Here is a 13,368-nt window from a genome sequence, read left to right on the forward strand (position 1 = left end):
GAGCCAGCCAACCATGGAGTAAAACCTCTGAAACTACGAGTCAATACACATATTTCCTCCTTTAAGCTGTTTTTCTCAGGTATTTTGTCACAGTGAAAAATATAGTTGACTAATATAGTTCCTTTCTTACTTTATTGCAGTATATTTTCTTCAATAACATTTAGCTACAGAAAGCAATGGCTATTGGATATTTCACTTTCCTTCTGACCTCTTGTGACAAGGAAAGCAATCCCAGTTATTCCTAAAACTTTGAATATTACTATCCTTTTTGTCAATTATTGGTTTTTATTTTTCCATATTTTATTGGTACATTATAATTCTATATAATAGTGGAATTCCTTGTTACAAATTCATAGGTACACATGGTATGATAGTATAATTTGGTCAATATCATTCCCCAGTATTTCCCCTTTGCATACATACATTCTAAAAGGCAGAACTTAAAAGAGATGCTTAAATGTTTTACCTTAGTGAGCCAATATTGTAGCCCATTTTAGGTCCTCAACTGAATAAATGCCACAATCGCTTTCAAATGTATAGTAACAGCATCTTGGTCAAGTGATCTTTTGAGGTTCACTCACTTTTATGACCACAAGTTCCATTTTCATCTCCGCTATCATCTTCCCTGTCTCTCCCACTTCCTATCCAGAGAAAGCTCTTGGGAAATCTTTTTTTTTTTTTCTACTCAATAGCCACAAATTTTATTAAAATGTTCATAAATATTAAGTAATTAATATGTTTGAATCATAGGGTCATAGAAAATTTACAATTATTACTAGTACATAATGTTAATGTTAATATAAAATTAATATGATAATAGGAGAGGAGATTCAATGTAATTTATAAATACAATTAAAATAATATAATTAAATTTGAATTTCACAAATTTATATGTATACATATGTATGTCTCCAGGTAGAGTTCTTTTAAAAATTTGTGTCATTTTAACCATGGTTTTACTCTCATATTTAATTCGAATTAATTACTGTATATTTTTGAATCACTACAAGACAAATACGTTTTGCATAATATTTAGATGCAATAATTATTAATAATTATTATATACATTTAATTTTAGCTCTAGTTCTTCAAGGAAAGACTACATCCTAAATGATTGATTAACCTTCTGTTAAATTTGAGAAAATGCAAAGAAGTTTGTTTGAAAATGTTCATAAATACTCACCTATAATTTCTAGAGAAGAATATAAAATTTTGAAGAATTTTGAAAGGAAAACCTTAAATACTAGGTCAATCTAAAGGTAATCTGAGATCCTTGTTTGTTTCTTCAACAATTTCAGAGCTTTCTTCCCCCTCCTTTTTTTTTTTTTTTTTGGGAAATCTTAAATTGTATTGGTATATTGAAGAGAGCCTCTGCTTTTCTTGTGTGAAAGAAGTGGGGTCAGATGATTCCAGAATCTGACCCGGAATCCAAGTCTTCTTTCTTCTTGCAGGAGATTCAGTCCTTAAAAAAGTGAAGTCCCTCCAACCTCATCCCAAGGTGGCACTTAAACACCTTGTTCTTAGAGCTCTCCTCACTGGGTACTTGTGAAGTCTCACCGGATCGTTTCCCTCCTCACTTCTTCCTCTTAGATGATCTCTTTCTTTGCCTCTTCTTGTCCACACACTTTTGTGAGTTCAACAGCTCCTATAACATCTTCTTTTGTAGCAACTCTCAAATATTTATGCCTAGCCCTATTCTGTCTCCTCTATGACATGAGGTATGTGGTATGTATTTCTTTTCCTTTTTTCAGTACTAGAAATTGAGTCCAGGGGTGCCTTATTACTGAGATACCTCCCCAGTATTTTTATTGAATATTGTTATTTTGAGAGGGAGTCTCACAAAGTTGCCTACGCTGGTCTCAGACATGTCATCCTGCCTCAGCCTCCCAAGTCACTGGGAATGTAGGCTTAACCATCATGCCTCTTTCATGGTAGATATTTTAATTTAGCTACTCCAGTATTACCTCCTCTTTGACAGGTTTTAAATGAAAATTGTCAATTAATTAATTAATTAATGTTCTCACTTCTTTACTCACCCCTTACTAACTTCCTATTAAAAATGATTATTTCTGGTACTGAGGTAATACAAATCATTAGAATTACTCTTCTTGCTTTATCTCACCTCTATATCTGATCAGTTAAGATAATGGTATTTGATATAAAAATATACAAGAACATGGATAATAACTTATGAGCAATATTTTCTCAACTACATGAAGTTAAACAAGCATCCCTCCTTGGTGGGCAGCTTTCCTTTGAACATGGAGAAAGGACTCAAGTTCCTTCTGTCCTTCAAATCTATCATCTCCTAGAGGTTGTGGTTGTTATAGAGGAAGAAAAGAAAATGAGGGTGAGGTGAGGAGGTTTTTGGGATTAGATCTTGAAGAGGTTCCCTGATTCTCACTTAATCTTACACTCCGTTGACCAGAGCCCACACACCTGACCAGAGTTGGCTGTAAATGTAGTTTAGCTGATTGTCCTGGAAGAGGATCAGATGCAGAGAGACTGGCCTAGTTTCTGCCGGTTGCCAAATTCTGCTGATTATTCTTTCATAGTGTCTCTCACATCCATATCACTTGTCTGTGTCCACCACCACTATCCTAGTGTCAGCTACTATTCCAGGGTTATGCACCACTGAAATGTTTGTTGAATCATTTTCTTGTCTTCCTATTTCCAGTCTTTCCTTCTCTAATGAGCATTGACCCAACAACCAAAGTGTGCTTTCTAAACTATTCAGTGATGCCATACTGCGTGGTGTCCAAAGATGTCCAAAGTCCACCCTTGTTTCCTTATTTCTCTTGGTTTAACTTCTTAGATGACTTCGTGCAATCAAATCCATCTGCTTAATGTGTCTAGTCCTTATGTTCTTTCTCAGTTTCCTCCACTGGCCTCTAAATTGGGCCATATTACTGGGCAGAGTGTAAAATGGAAAAAAATGACTTAGAAGTCAGAATGTGTCTAAATTATGACTTTGCCACTAATTTAATCTGTGTGACTCTCTCTATGCCTGTTTTATTTTATTTTATTTTATTTTTTTAATTTCTATTATTTCCTTTTGATTTTTTTATTGGTTGTTCAAAACATTACAAAGCTCATGACATATCATCTTTCATACATTTGACTCAAGTGGGTTGTGAACTCCCATTTTTACCCCAAATACAAATTACAGAATCACATCGGTTACACATTCACCTTTTTCCATAATGGCATATTAGTGACTGTTGTATTCTGCTACCTTTCCTATCCCCTACTACCCCCCCCCCGATCCCCTCCCCTTCCATCTTCCCTCTCTACCTCATCTGCTGTTGTTCAATTCTCTCCCTTGTTTTCCCCCACCTGTTTTATTTTAAAGAAAAAAAAAAAACCCTCGAGATATAAAGCCCTCCAGGTATAAAATGTGAAGTCTGAATAAGTTAATGTAAATAATGCCCTGAGTTGATACTCAGATATCCAGTACTCAGTAAAGTAGTGACTTGTAGTTACTAAGAATGCCCACCTTCCGTCTGCAATGGCTCAACCCCTCCCTTTCAGCAAGGTTTTTCCTAAGCATTTTAAAAATTGTGAAGCCTGCTCAGCTCATGCAGCCCAAAGTGATCTCTTACTGTTCTGAGCTGTCAAATCTACTTATGTGGCAATTAATCTTATAATGGTTTATGATATTTTTGTGTGCACAGAACTTTTAATTATATCTTTTGTTAGAAATAACTTCCTGTGGAGTTTCCGATGCTTGCCTGTGAGATTTGGAAACCTCTGACTGTGGCTTATATATCCTTTAATCTCCAGTGCCCTTCACGGTGATTGATGGTTTCTTTGTAAGCATATCAATAAGAGCTGTTTAATTTAATAAATCCATTTCTAATGTTGACTGTTGTAGCTCTAGCCAGGGAGTGAAGGCATTGTAAATATTTATTTGGCAGGTTTTACCGTACCAGTTAGAAGGTGTTGCGCCTCAGAATCTGAGCTCATGGTTATGAAGGAATGGATGAAATTGTGAATACTGAGCCCACTGGCATCCTGGACCTCCACTGGGAGCATTTGAACACTTCACATTAGTAATAACTTCCTTAAAGGGTACTGTGGGTTCCCCATGAACTGTTAATTAGGGGGAGCAGGTTCATTACTGCAAAGTGGTTGAGTTTAGAACAAGCTAAATAAGAAGATTAAAATCATTTCAGAAGAAACATTTCATGGGATATTAATACATTGGCTGTAAATAATGAAAGATAATGAGAGCATTAAATCCTAGCAACAATATATTAACTGCAAGGGAACCAATTTGTAAATGAGTGCTTTGCCTTTTTCTGAGACAGATTTTCATTGGCTGAAAGGAATATGGAGAATGGCCACCGAAGGGATACCTTTGGTAAGATTTCACTGTAGTTCTTAATAGCTGAGTTGTCTTGGGCTCCTAGCAATGTTTGGACTTGAATTCTTTTACAGAGAGAAATAAATACCCTGGAGGGGGACTAAGGGAAGTTTTTATTTATTTTTTACTTAAAACAATAACATTCCTTTAATACAGATGAAAAAAATTCATGGGATGTTTCCAATTGGTATATTTTGATGTCACACCCAGAAATGGATTCCAAATGCAGTGGGTTTTCTTGGCATCTATAGGTGGTGGGTGTGGGGCAGAGGACTGGTAGGAATTTTCTTTTCCTTTTTATGCAATGCTGTGATGGAGCTCAGGGCTTCACTTATGCTAGGCAAGCACTCTTCCACTGAGCCACAGTGGGAAGAGGCAGTCTCATGGTGGCAGTTTTCTACGGTCTAGTTATACTTTCTGTGACAAAGTGGTACTTAGAGTACAAGAGATATTTAGGGGAGAGGAGATGAGAGGGAGATGGATGTGGCACCAGAGTTTTTTCCTTTGCCTCTAATTTGCTTCTGAAATTACCCCACTGTCAAGGTAAGAGGAAGAAATTGGGAGCTGGAATGGCTAATGGAAAGAGGAGGAAAAAATTACTGTTGATCCATATAGCTGAGCTTTGACAATACTTGTAACAAGAATGTGAAGGCCAGTTTCTTCAGTCTACCTAAGGAACAAGTCACATTTGATAAAATCATGAGTTGGGGAGATTTGAACTTTCTTTGACATTTACCTTTCTTCTTTTTTAATTGACCATGAATTTGAGTTAAATTAATATTTCTTAACCTAGTTTGAATTTTTGCTCTTCTTGCTAAATTTCCTTTAATTTTATGGAAATTTTATATTTCCTTTAATTTTATGGAAAGAGATCCATGAAGAGATCCATGAAGGTAGATTAGTGATTTACTGGATGTACAAATTAGTAGCAGAACTAAGAGTAGAACGCAAAAATGGAGAAGAGCATTTATCTGCTTGCATAAACCATTCTGTGTTCTTTGTTACCAGGGAAGAGCATATGATGTTGCTAGGATACATTGTGGTCACTTTCCGAGGGGCATTGTTCTATGTACAATGAAGACTCCTGGTTTGATTCAATGCCTTGGTCTTAATAATCACATTTTTTCTTCCTCCAATTCATAAAATTTTATAATTAATCTTGTGTGTTTCAGTCAATTAGGCACAAATTAAAAGGTTCTATAGACCACAGAACTGCTTCCTGTAGGACTCTCTTTGGTGATTACAAATCCAGTTTCAGGAAACACTGACAAGGATAAAGCTATCTTAAGTTCATAGGACACCTTGCATTTCTCTTATTTTTCTTCTATATTGTCCAGTAAATTCAGTAGTGCTATTTGAGTATCAAATAATATTTTTGGAATCATACAAACTCAAATATGCACAGAGAAACTTAGACATTTAGTGATCTTTCTCTGAAGACTTAGCTCATTAACTCTGAACATTGTCTTTACATCTTAAACACTTAGGCATCAAGAATTGGTGAAGGAGCACTTACAATTTTTTACAAAACCAATCTTACAATTTTTTTCTTGGATGGGAATTCTAATACAGATGGGTCATGTAATCAGATTTTACTAAAGACTAACACAACTTGGTTTATAATCTTTTTAAATAGTATTAACTGTTTCTTTTTTTTCCTACCCATTTGTTAAATAAGAAACAGTAGGTAGATTATTTTTACTTCCTGTGAAGCATAAGGATAGAATGTTTCAAACTTGTAAAAATATTAGTACTATTTAGAATCCAAAAAGTGAAAAGTTCAATGTAATTAACACATTAATTACAGTAACAGAGTAACAGTTTGCTTCAACGCATTTCAAAATTGACATATCAGACAATTGTACTACTTTTCAGTTTGGTAACAATAATAAACAAGTGCTTGTTATTTAAGAGTAATTATGAATCAACCCATATGTGATTTTCTAATGAAGTCAAATAAAGAAACCAGCAGTTGGGAGGCTTTTTAAAATTCTTAATTGGGAAACTAGCAGCAAATTAACAATTTTAATTTTCTTTCAAATCCTCTCACAGTACTGTTCTTATGTAATGGTATGATGAAGTCATAGCATTTAATGAGTGCCAAGTTTGATGGTGCAGTACCTGGAGCTATGAAATCCTTGCCTCTGTCACTTTCAGAAATGTTGTTATTAATCATAGAATATATTCTTACTTGGTAGAAATGAAATGCTTTGAGATCCTTGGAAAGAAGCTGCTGTAGAAAATCACAGGACCCTCCATTCTTCTAAAGACTATGAGGAAGATGTGACAGGTATCATTGGGCCTCATCTAGAGACATTTGACATCATAATTGACTCACTGAAAGCCACATTGTAAGATGAGGAAAAAAAATGTAGTGTTGGCCCTTCACACCCCTGAAGACCATTAGAATAACCTCTTGATCCAACAAAGCTGAGTTTATTCCTCGCTGAATAAAGACAGCACCTCCTCAACAAAGACTAGGGTCTCCAAAGAGACAGACAAGGGACAGAAATTTATAGAGTATAGTTGAAAGGAGGTGGAATTTTGATGTGAGGATCTGATTGGAATTAGAAAAAGTTTGGTTACAGTTCAGTTATAGCTGTGCATCAAGGGTTTGTATACTTCTTTGACAAGGGATTTCTGGAATGAATAGTAGAAGCATGTTGATACAAGATATTTTGTTTTTATTTCTGGTAATTTAGCTGTGGGAGTACAGTTTTGTGGAATCTTGATCAGATTAGTTCGGAATTTATCCACTTGTCCATCCACCCATCTTTCTGTGCATTCATTTATCCAACACTCCTTAAGCACTTGTTATTTGTCAGGAACTGCACTCTATAATAGGGATACAAAATGTTTTCCCTTGATATAAACAAACATTTGAGGAGAACAACTTAAAAGAGGAAAAGTTTATTTTGAGCTCACAATTTCAGAGGTTTCAACCAATGGTTGGTTGATTCTATTGCTCTGTGCCTAAGGTAAGGCAGAATATCATGGTGGAAAGGCACAGTAAAGGAAAAATACTCAGCTCATGGAAGCCAAGAAGCAGCAAGAGAGCACAAGGAGTTGGGGACAAGATGTAATTCCTAAAGGCACATCTCCTAGTGACCTACCTCATCTAGCTATGTCCCACCAATCTACAGTTACCACCCAGTAACTCATTCAAATTATTAATCCATTTAGTGGATTAATCCACTGATTAGACTGTAACTTTAATGTAATTATTTCATCTCTGAACATTCCTAAATTATCTCCCACACAGACTTTCAGGGGATACCTTATATCCATATCCATATCAAAACAATTTGCCTCTGGCTTCAAAAGCTCATGTCTATCTCACAATGCAAAATACATTTAGCCCATCTCCAAGAGCCCCCCACCCCATTCTTAAAAGTTTCAGAATTGATCAAAAGTCCACACCTTAAGTTTTATATTTGACTCAAAGCATACTCTTTGGCTATGAGGCCCTGAAAAAAATCAAAAGCAAGTTACATACTTCCTATATAAATGGCACAGATTAAACACTCCCATTCCAAAAGGGAGCACAGAAGGAAAGGAGGGGACAAAAACAGGATTGAATGAAACCCAGACAGGGAAATATTAGGTCCTGTAACTCCATGTCTAGCATCTATGGCACATGATGGCAAGATGTGAGCTCCAAAGGACTTGGGCATCCACCCCTGTGGTCTTTCTGGTTGCAATCTTGGCTTGGGTCTTCTTGATTCCTGCAAATTTCTTAGGCAGATGTTTCATGTTCCTGGCATCTCTTAATTCCTGGGGTCTGCACTGCAATTTTGATGTTCTTTTCATAGCTTTATGCATCACCCCTTAAGGGCTGCCTGTAGAGATTTTGACTCTGCCACACTTTGCCTGGTCTCCCAGGTGTCCCTTTGAAATCCCAGTGGAAGCTTCCCTTACTTGCAGTATCCTGCATTATTGCAGAACTAGCATTCACATGTGATGCCAAGATATGCAGCACTTCGACCCTCTTGAACCAGAGCTGCAGTGGCATTTGAGTAGTACTTGGGCTACTGAGCATGATGAAACAAATCTTGGGGGGAAACAACTTCTTGGAGAATAGAGCACCAGAGACCACTGCAAATTTTTTTAAACAAGTCTTCACTTTTACACCTTGAGACTGATGAAACCTCGATGCCCTCAAAGCATCTTTCCTATTGTCTCTGTAAAGTGCTTACCTTCCCTTTACCGGTGGTAATCTCTTGAACAACCACACCTTCCTTGGACCCAATTTTACGTGCACGTTTCTGGACAGACTGCAAGTGTTAAAAATCCTTACATTCTGTTTTCTGCTTCTTATCCTCACAATAAAAAGTGGGGTTGTTTCTGTGACTAAGCTGACCATGTGTTCCAGAAATCTTTGGAACTGAATTGAAGCAGGAATTTGGGAAAGTTTGAATTTGCAGACTTCAGAAGTCTTAAAATGTTGTAAGCGGAGGTTGATGGGCAATTCTGGCGAGAGCTCAGAAGAACAGAATGCCAATGAGACTGCAGACAGAAAAGAACATGCTCATGAGGTTTGAAAGGGGAATGAGGACTTTACTGGAAATTGGACTGGAGGCCATTCATGTTACATTCTGACAAAGAACGTGGCCATATTTCCCCCATGTCCTGAATTTAAATGTGGACTAATCAATCTGGTGGAGAACATTTTAAGGCAACACAACATTCATTCAGGACATGGCTGGCAGCTTTGAGCCAGTTTTATTGTGAGAACTGGGTGTAGAAATCATCACTGAAGGATTTTAAAACATTGCAGTTTGGCCAAAAAAGTGTTGTAAAATTGGGGCTACATAGAGTGTAGTAGTTGAAGAAATTATTGCCACTAGAGAGATGATCAATACTTTGCACAGAAAACAGGAATAATACCTTAATGGCATGGCATTATTTGGCATAATTTGAAGACCAAACCCATTGCGGGCTCAAGAATTGTGAAAGGGAGAATTCCTTTGGGAAGATATTGTGGGCATACCCTGCTCACACAGGGGTACCTAGAAAGTTTTTTTTTTTTTTTTCCCCCCTGGGATTTGTTTGGCTGTATTCAGCCACCTGGGCACTAAAGCTGCTGCAGTCATGTACTAGGGGTCCGAGAATAGCTTGAGCTGGCATAACATCTTGGCATCATACATGTGTACTGGTTCTGCAGGAATGCAGGATACTAGAATTAAGGGATATTGGAAACTTCCACTGAGACTTCCAAGGAAGGCTTAAGATACTAGGCAAAGAGGAAAGTGTAGCAGGCAGCCCCTGAGAGGATCATGCATGAGAGGGTCCTATGAGAAGGAAGCCAAAGCTGCAGTATAGGACTCTGGGAATGACATGCCAGAAACATGGAAAGTCTGCTACAGAAATATGCTGGCTATAGACAGATTTAGTCTATGAGAGGGGCCGTGTCGGCTGCAATCAGCAAGACCATAGGAGTGGGGCTTCCCAAGCCCTTTGAAGCTTGCTTCTCGCTGCCATGTAACCCAGATGCCAGACATGGAGCTACAGGACTTAATGTTTGCCCAGCTAGGTTTTGGTCTTACTTTGGTACCATGCCTTCTTTCTATACCCTTATTTCTCCCTTTTTAAATGGGAACATTTATTCTGTGCCATTAAATATTAGAAGCTCGAAACTCACTTTTGGATTGTTTTCTTTTTCTTTTCTTCTTTTTTAAACAAGGGTGTACTGTCATGAGCTTGCCTTGAGTTTCAGATGAGACTTAGGACTTGGACTTTTGGACAATACTTGAACTGTTAACATTATGGGGACTTTTGGAGATGAACTAAGAGCATTTTGCATTGTGAAATGGGCATGATCTTTTGGAAGCCAGCAATAGAACATTTTGATTTGGATAGAAGGTAGCCCAGAAAGCTCATGTGGGAACAAAGTAGAAATGTTCAGAGGTGAAGTTGTTTTATTATGAGAACTGTAATGTAATCAGTGGGTTAATATACTTGATAGATTAATAATCTGAACGAGTTATTGGGCAGTAATTGCAGGCAGGTGAAGTTTGCCTGAGGAAGTAGGGGTATGACTGTGAGGTTTATATTGCATCCGTGGCACCTTGCTCTCTCACTGCTTCCTGGCTGCCTTGAAATGAGCAGATTTTATCCACCATGTTCCTCTGCCATGATGTTCTGCTTCTCCTCAGGTTCAGAGCCATGGAGTGGGTTGACTACAGGCTGATCCTTTAAAACCATGAACCCCAAATAAAGTTTTCTTTTTATAAGTTGTTTTGGTCATGTGTGTTGCTCACAATGATGAGAATCTGACTAACATACCATCTAAACCAATGAATCTCTGGGATAGGGATAGGGCTCTGGGAATTTAATGTATAATCAGAATTTAAAAACCCTGCCAAGGTGACTGGGGTGTGATCAGTGTTTTCAATGAAGACAACATCAGATTTTAAAGTGTATGTAAGTGATAGAGGATTGGAGCAGTTGGAGACAGAAACTACTTAGGAGATTCTTGCAATATGTGAGATATGGAAGTATGAATGGAAGCAGAGATGATGACTTTGCAGAACAGAGCAGATTCAAGAGACATTGTGGAGCTATTTTTGGTGTTTCTTTGATTATCCACATTAGCCCTTGACTTTCATTATGTCTAGCAAGAACATACAATAAGTAAATAAAAAATGCATTAGCTTAATTAAGCATTAAAAATTTTAGTTGACATTTGCAATGTGAACAAAGGCATAACAGTGCAAAATCAGCCTCATGTGATTTGATGTGGCTCTTGGAAAGTGTGGAACTTGGGAGTCATGGTGCTTTGGGCTTGGGCTTTGACTTTGCCTTTGATGATTTGTTTGAGTCCAGTGAGTCTCAACCTGCCATAGGACTTGGTACAGTGAAGCCCACAGTTTCTGCTCTGCAATCCTACCAGAATGTCCTAAAGACCAGATGAAATGATTGTTACGAAGGATACTGAACATTAGAAAGAAGATAGGTAATAAATGGAGCCTAGAAAAGCTCTCTAAGCCCAGCACATGTAGACACTGCTGTGATTGGGATCTTACTACTGTCACTACCTAGAAATAAAGGAAAGGTATTTCCTAAAGGACTGGTCCTTGGGTCTCTAGCCCTTGTCCTTGGGCCAGTAGCTCTTGTCCTTCTCATTTTCTGTGTTGCCCCTGCCCTGAAGATCTACTCAGTGCAAAGGGTGGCAGACAGTCTTTGGGAATGGCATGGTGTTGCAGAGGTAAGTAGTACTTACTCTGTGATAGCCATTTGCTAATTATTTCTTGCATTATTTAGTTTTCATGACTCAAAGAATAATAACCAATATATGAACTCTATAGCCTTCTGCTACTGACTATAGCAATGATAGTACAGTAGCTTCAAAAAATAAACTAGAAAAATCCCTACACATCAGTGGGAAAGAACCATAAAAGTGGGGTTTATTCAATCCTTGTAGTAAGATTGCATGTCATACACTATTTTTACATCCATTTCACATGTGAGTAAACAGAGGGATTTTTTTTTTTTTCCTAAGCTCTGGTTTTATCACTTGGAACCAGGTTCCTGCACTTGTTATTTTTTCTCTTCTCCATCTCCCACACCCCCCTCCTCCCACTTCTCCTTCTCTTCTCCCACTTCCTCCTTCCTCCCTCCCTCCTCTTCTTCCTCCTCCTTGTTAAGGGACACTCTACCACTGAGCTATACCCTCAGTTCTTTTTATTTTTAATTTTGAGACAGCTTAGACTGGCCTCAAGCTTGTGATTCTCCTATCTTATCCTCTTAAATAGGTGGGGTTACAGGTATGTACCACGATGCCCAGCTCTGCTCTTCCTGATGTCAGTTCAAAATCCTTATCCTGCTGATTCTTTCCAGATCATAAATCCCCTCTCCCATAGTTTTGCTTTCATAGTGTGCTGTCTCTTCTCATTAACCTTCCTTGAACTCATTCGGCTGTACAGATTTTTTTAAACTGCTTTAGAGAGTTTTCTGAGTGCTTACCACTCCTTGGCATAGATTACTCACCCAAATATCCTGGCTTTTTCAATTTAGGGTATTTTCTTTCTCTTTGCACATTTTCCCTACCTCATGCTATTTCCTTATCCGGACTTTGCTTAGCCTTGCAGCATCTGAGATCACTTCAGCAAGATGCAACATGCTGACATCTAGGCCTATTTAACAGCAGTGTTAATACATGCTGCAGCTCTTGACATGATGCGAGGCAGTCACATCTGGAAGGCAGACTTATAGGATTAGGTGGTATACTGGAATGTTATGTCAACCTGAGTGGGCTGCAGTGACCCAGGTATTTGTTCAAATGTTATTCTGGTGTGTCTGTGAGGGTGTTCCTAGATGAGATTAACATTTGAGTTGGTAGACTGACTAATATAATTGCTCTTGCCTCATGTGGGCTGGCTTTATCCAATTAGTTGAAGGTCTGAATATCACAAAAACACTGAGCAAGAGAGAATTACTTCTGCTTGACTGCCTTTGAGGTGGAACCTAATTTTTTTTTTCCTGCCTTTGGACTTGAACTGAAATATCAGCTCTTCTAGACTTCTTCAAGTCTCAAACTTATAGGCTTTTGAACTGGGACTATCCCATTAGCTCTCCTTGTTCTCCATCTTGCTAACTGCAAATCTTTGGACTCATCACTCTCCATAATTGTATGAGCCAATTTCTTAAAATCAATCAATCAATCATCAGTTCTCTCTCTGTGTCCACAGACATGCATGCACACACATATACTATTTCTCTGGAGAACCCTGATGAATACATGTAGCATTAGTACTTTTTACTTTTATGGCTCTCTCACACTGATGTATAGAGAATTTGCTAGCTTATATAATGGAGCATTCCACTTTACCTTGCTATGGTGGAAAAGATTACAGAATTACAGAGGATTACAGATTACATAAGATTACAGAATTTGTGCATTAGCTATTATTCTTTTAGTTTAAAGTTAGTCCTCTTTTGGTTTTAAGAAATAAAAATCAGTCTTACACTAAAAGATAAATTTACTAGCTCATGAAATTCAA

Source organism: Callospermophilus lateralis, chromosome 7 (genome assembly GCF_048772815.1).
Source record: "Callospermophilus lateralis isolate mCalLat2 chromosome 7, mCalLat2.hap1, whole genome shotgun sequence".
In the NCBI taxonomy this organism is placed as follows: Eukaryota; Metazoa; Chordata; class Mammalia; order Rodentia; family Sciuridae; genus Callospermophilus; species Callospermophilus lateralis.